This window comes from Lycium ferocissimum, chromosome 9, assembly GCF_029784015.1.
Source record: "Lycium ferocissimum isolate CSIRO_LF1 chromosome 9, AGI_CSIRO_Lferr_CH_V1, whole genome shotgun sequence".
Classification (NCBI taxonomy): domain Eukaryota; kingdom Viridiplantae; phylum Streptophyta; class Magnoliopsida; order Solanales; family Solanaceae; genus Lycium; species Lycium ferocissimum.
Window position 1 is genome coordinate 42,057,744 of NC_081350.1, and position 5,343 is coordinate 42,063,086.

Sequence of the window (5,343 nt, forward strand, 5' to 3'; positions counted from 1 at the left end):
CGTTACTTAAATTTATTATATCGTATTGTTAAATTCATTATTATTATAATGATGAAAAGTATCATTTTATGTAACAACCGATTTGGTGTGATTGTGTCGATACCTATTTTTTTCACCTTGCCCTTATTTATTAAGTGTTTGAATCCTATTTTAACTTCTACCTTACCATTTTGTGTAATAACTCTATCCGTACCATATTCTTTGTAATATGATAAACTTATTCCTCATTATGAAACAACAGATTAACGATACGACCTATCCAAGCTTTATTTGTATCAAAGTAGTACAATATAATATAAAATATTTACTATAAATTATGAAACGATACATAACAATCATCCAAATAAAATGTTAATATACAATTCTGAAATTTGTAAATATTCACAAGCAAAGAAATGAAAAGTGCATATTTCAATTGTAAGAAAAGTGTATATTTCAATTGTAAGTGAAGTAATATCTACTTGGTCCGATATCTCAAGGACTGAATCAAAATTTATCAGTAGTTGAGGGACCAAAAAGAATACTAGGCCTAAAGTAATTGAAGGATTCTTATAGCTATAAATAATTGATCAGTCCGTGAAAGTATTACCAAGAATTAGCAAATTAGAGATAAAAGAAAAAACATTAAGTTTTCTTCATCATGGGTAAAGAAATAAATGGAGAAGCAAGAACAAATAGAGAAAACCAAGATTATCAAACCCAAGCAGATATGTGGAAGTATGTGTTTGGTTTCACATAAATGGCTGTGATTAAATGAGCCATTGAGTTGGGAATTGCTGATTTCTTGGAAAGCAATCAAGAATCTGTTAGCCTAAACCAACGATCTGTTGCACTTGGCTGTTGCTCCTCTTCCCTCTTTCGTATCCTAAGGTATGATTAAATAGTTTGTTATTTGTTACACCCTCCGTCTCAATTTACCTGAAGGTGTTTAGCTGAGCACGAAATTTAGAGAAAGAAAATTGATATTTGAAAATTTGTGGGCTAAACAAATAATAAGTATATTTATGTGGCGTAAAATATCTCATTAAAGGACCACCAAGGGTTGTAGTGAAGAACCAGAAGTCTCGGGTTCAATTCTTGAGAACGAAGTGGTCTTTGGTAGAAAATGTTTTACCCCCAATGCGAGACTTCCAAACCTCTAAATTGTTGGGATCGAAAGAATTAGGGCGTCATGCGGAAGCTAATAATTTGCAAACCTTGGCGACGATAAATAAGAGGACAAAAAAAAAAAAGGTATACTAAATACACATAATACTTTAATATTATTTGGTTAATTGACCTACATAAAAAACTAATATAAAAGAAATCATAAAAACTTATGAGAGAAAAATCACCCCCTAAACAAGACTCTTTTAGAGACTACATTGTGAATACTTTTTCGTGTTGTGTTGTATGAGAAGTATTCTTTAATTTATAGAGATCCAAAACATTTTCCTTCAAGAAAAAAACTAGCCAACTATGGAAGAGAATTATTTTTTTTTCCTTTCAAGCAAAGTAAAGCGATTATGGTTATACTTTGACTTTCCTTCCAGAGAAAAGTAAAACTCAAATATGGTAAGAAAATCAGGGTAAAACCCTAACAAATCTCCCCTTTTGGCCTAGATTTTCTTGATAAAACTTGATCTGTCTTCTTCACATAATCTTCATCACTGCTGCTTGCCATAGTTAAAAATATTATTGGTTAAAAGTGGTTTAAAAAAACATTTTGTTTTATTTTTAAAAATGCAGCAGCAGGAATGTTGAAAATATGGTTGCAGCTTTTTTCTCCACATATAGTATCTGGGACTTTTTTTTTTGGACAAAAACCTCATTATCATCAAATAGGTTGTAGCTTGATCTGAACCGCCTTGAACCTGTCTTTAACCTTTTGAACCATTGGCTCTGATACCACTTGTTGGGATCGAAAGAATCAGCTAATAATTTGCAAATCTTGGCAACGATAAATCAGAGGACAAAAAAAAAGTATACTAAAGACGCATAATACTTTTAATATTAATTGGTCAATTGACCTACATAAAAAACTAATATAAAAGAACTCGTAAAAATTTATGAGAGAAAAATCCCCCCCTAAACAAGACTCTTTTAGAAACTACATTGTGGATATTTTTTCGTGTTGTGTTGTATGAGAAGGATTCGTCAATTTATAGAGATCCAAAAAATTTTCCCCCAAGAAAAAAACTAGTCAAATACGTAAGAGAATTATATTTTCCTTTCAGGAAAATTAAAATGATTATGGTTATACTTTGACTTTCCTTCCTGAGAAAAGTAAAACTCAAATATGATAAGAAAATCAGGACAAAAACCTAACATAAATAATATTAATGTTTGTTCAGATATATTATAGAAAACATATATATGGTATAACATATCAGATGAAATATCGGCTATAACATGAGATGAAATATCTTAAAGAAAACTTGGTCATTATAATGAATCGTTGTTATAGATAATAGTTGTAGATGAAATATTTTCAAGTTATTATTAATATTTTTGTCTCTCCTTTTTTAATAAGTGAAAGTAGATGCAATCAGTGGCGGATGCAGCAGTCATACATCAGGTTTATTTGAACCCCAATAGTTCAATACTTTTGAGGTGGAATGTATATTTATTTGTAAAAACCCAATAAAATTGCAACAAAGAGTAGGTTTAAGTTCACAATGTTAAAAATACAAAGATCCAGTGCTAAGAATATTAAAAATTAAACACACAGAGTTTAAATTCTGAATCTACTTCTGGATATAGTAATAATCAAGGATAAGCTTGAATAACAGATTGAACACCATTAATGTAATTGATAGTGTGTCTCTTGAATCCAAATTGCACTTAGAACATAGGCACATTCTTTTGCGCTTCTCTCTTTCCCGTTGCTTGTGTGAGCCATCATCACCAAATCTAACATTAGTGCCACATCCTTGAGCTTTTCTCATTTCCTTTAATATCTTCTTTTTCACCAATTCTTGTATTATTATCACTTTTCCTTTGTCTTTTGGAATTGCTTCTCTACACTTTGTTAGGATTTGTATGCATTCCTCATCTCCCCCATGCAAAACCCACTAATATAATATAACCAACATATGTGAGGTTATGCAAATTAAAAACACTACTAAGAAAAAGCAAACTTCCGACAAAATCCGTTGTAATCTGGTTCATTGGGAACATTTTCGATTGACTTTTGGCAGGAAATTCCTTACAAACGAGTCAATTTACGACCTGAGTAAATTAGCTCGCCAGAAACATTTCCGACAGATATGTTTTGTCGAAAATCTCTTATGGATCTGACTGTATATATCTATGTTTTCTTAATATAAGAATGTTAATGATACGTACATACCTATATATCTAAAAACCGATTTTTATAGGTTCTTGATCAACCGGGGAATATTCAAGGAGACATCAACCAAAAACGGCGAAACCACCTATGTTCAAACGCCCCTTTCCAGCCTTCTCCTTAAAGAAGGCGAGAATAGCATGCCTGCTTTCCTGTTATTCGAAAGCAGCCCTGTGATGCTGGCACCGTGGCATAATCTTAGTGCATGTATTTCGTCAAAGGAGAATAATACGTTCGCATTTGATGTTGCGCACGGAAAGGATGTCTGGAAGTACACGGAAACTGACCCTAGACACAACAACCTCCTAAAGGTTGACAGAAATAGAGATAATATTAAATATTCAACGGAATTAAAAATGTTAAAAGCACTTTAAGGAAATATAATCATTGGACAGAAAATAGTTTCCAAAACAACATATGAAATTCTTATAAAGAGAATACAAGAGCTCGTTCAAAATGTAAGAGTTGCTGTATTAATTAGTATTGCACCTTTTGAGAAGCTAGCTATTTGTACTATGTTCAAAATTTATTAAAAAAATTGTACCCCAAATTTCGTTTTCCAAAGTACCAACTTGAGAACTTTTCTCTAGTTAATATATTGAAGGGAACTTACATCTATGTATCTAACAGGGAACTTAATTGAAGAGAACTTTTCTCTAGTTAATTATTTTGGAAACTATTTTCTGTCCAATGATTATATTTCCTTAAAGTGCTTTTAACATTTTTAATTCCGTTGAATATTTAATATTATCTCTATTTCTGTCAACCTTTAGGAGGTTGTTGTGTCTAGGGTCGGTTTAGTGTACTTCCAGACATCCTTTCCGTGCGCAGCATCAAATGCGGACGTATTATTCTCCTTTGACGAAATACATGCACTAAGATTATGCCACGGTGCCAGCATCACAGGGGCCTTTCGAATAACAGGAAAGCAGGCATGCTATTCTCGCCTTCTTTAAGGAGAAGGCTGGAAAGGGGCGTTTGAACATAGGTGGTTTAGCGTTTTGGTTGATGTCTTCTTGAATATTCCCCGGTTGATCAAGAACCGATAAAAATCAGTTTTTAGATATATAAGTATGTACGTACCATTAACATTCTTATTTTAAGAACATAGATATATACAGTCAGATCCATAAGAGATTTTTGACAAAACGTATCAGTCGGAAATGTTTCTGGCGAGCTAATTTACATCAGGTCAGAAATTGACTCGTTTTGTAAGGAATTTCCTACGAAAATCAATCGGAAACGTTCCCAATGAACCAATTTACAACGGATTTTGTCGGAAGTTTGCTTTTTCTTAGTAGTGTTTTTAATTTGCATAACCTCACATATGTTGGTTATATTATATTAGTGGGTTTTGCATGACTGGGGAGATGAGGAATGCATACAAATCCTAACAAAGTGTAGAGAAGCAATTCCAAAAGACAAAGGAAAAGTGATAATAATAGAGGCAGTAATTGGTGAAAAAGAAGATATTAAAGGAAATGAGAAAAGCTCAAGGATGTGGCTTTAATGTTAGATTTGGTGATGATGGCTCACACAAGCAATGGGAAAGAGAGAACTGCAAAAGAATGTGCCTATGTTCTAAGTGCAGCTGGATTCAAGAGACACACTATCAATCACATTAATGGTGTTCAATCTGTTATTCAAGCTTATCCTTGATTATTACTGTATCCAGAAGTAGATTCAGAATTTAAACTCTGTGTGTTTAATTTTTAAGATTCTTAGCATTGGACCCTTGTATTTTTAATATTGTGAATTTAAACCTACTGTTTGTTGTAATTTTAATGGGTTTTTACAAATAAATATACATTCCACCTCAAAAGTATTGAACCATTGGGTTTTCAAATAAACCCGATGTCTGAATGCTGCATTCGCCACTGATTACATCTACTTTCGCTTATTAAAAAAGGAGAGACAAAAATATTAACAATAACTTGAAAACGTTGATGTGTGATTTTAATCCAAAATTAATTGTAACTACCTGATATTTTTTATTCGCAAGTGGATTTTAGAAT

At 32.3% G+C, this 5,343-nt stretch overlaps 1 pseudogene; it reads left to right on the forward strand.

The window, feature by feature from the left end:
* Positions 1-640: 640 nt before the first annotated feature.
* On the forward strand, positions 641-5,037 carry LOC132031924 (acetylserotonin O-methyltransferase-like; annotated as a pseudogene).
* The last annotated feature ends 306 nt before the right edge of the window (positions 5,038-5,343 follow it).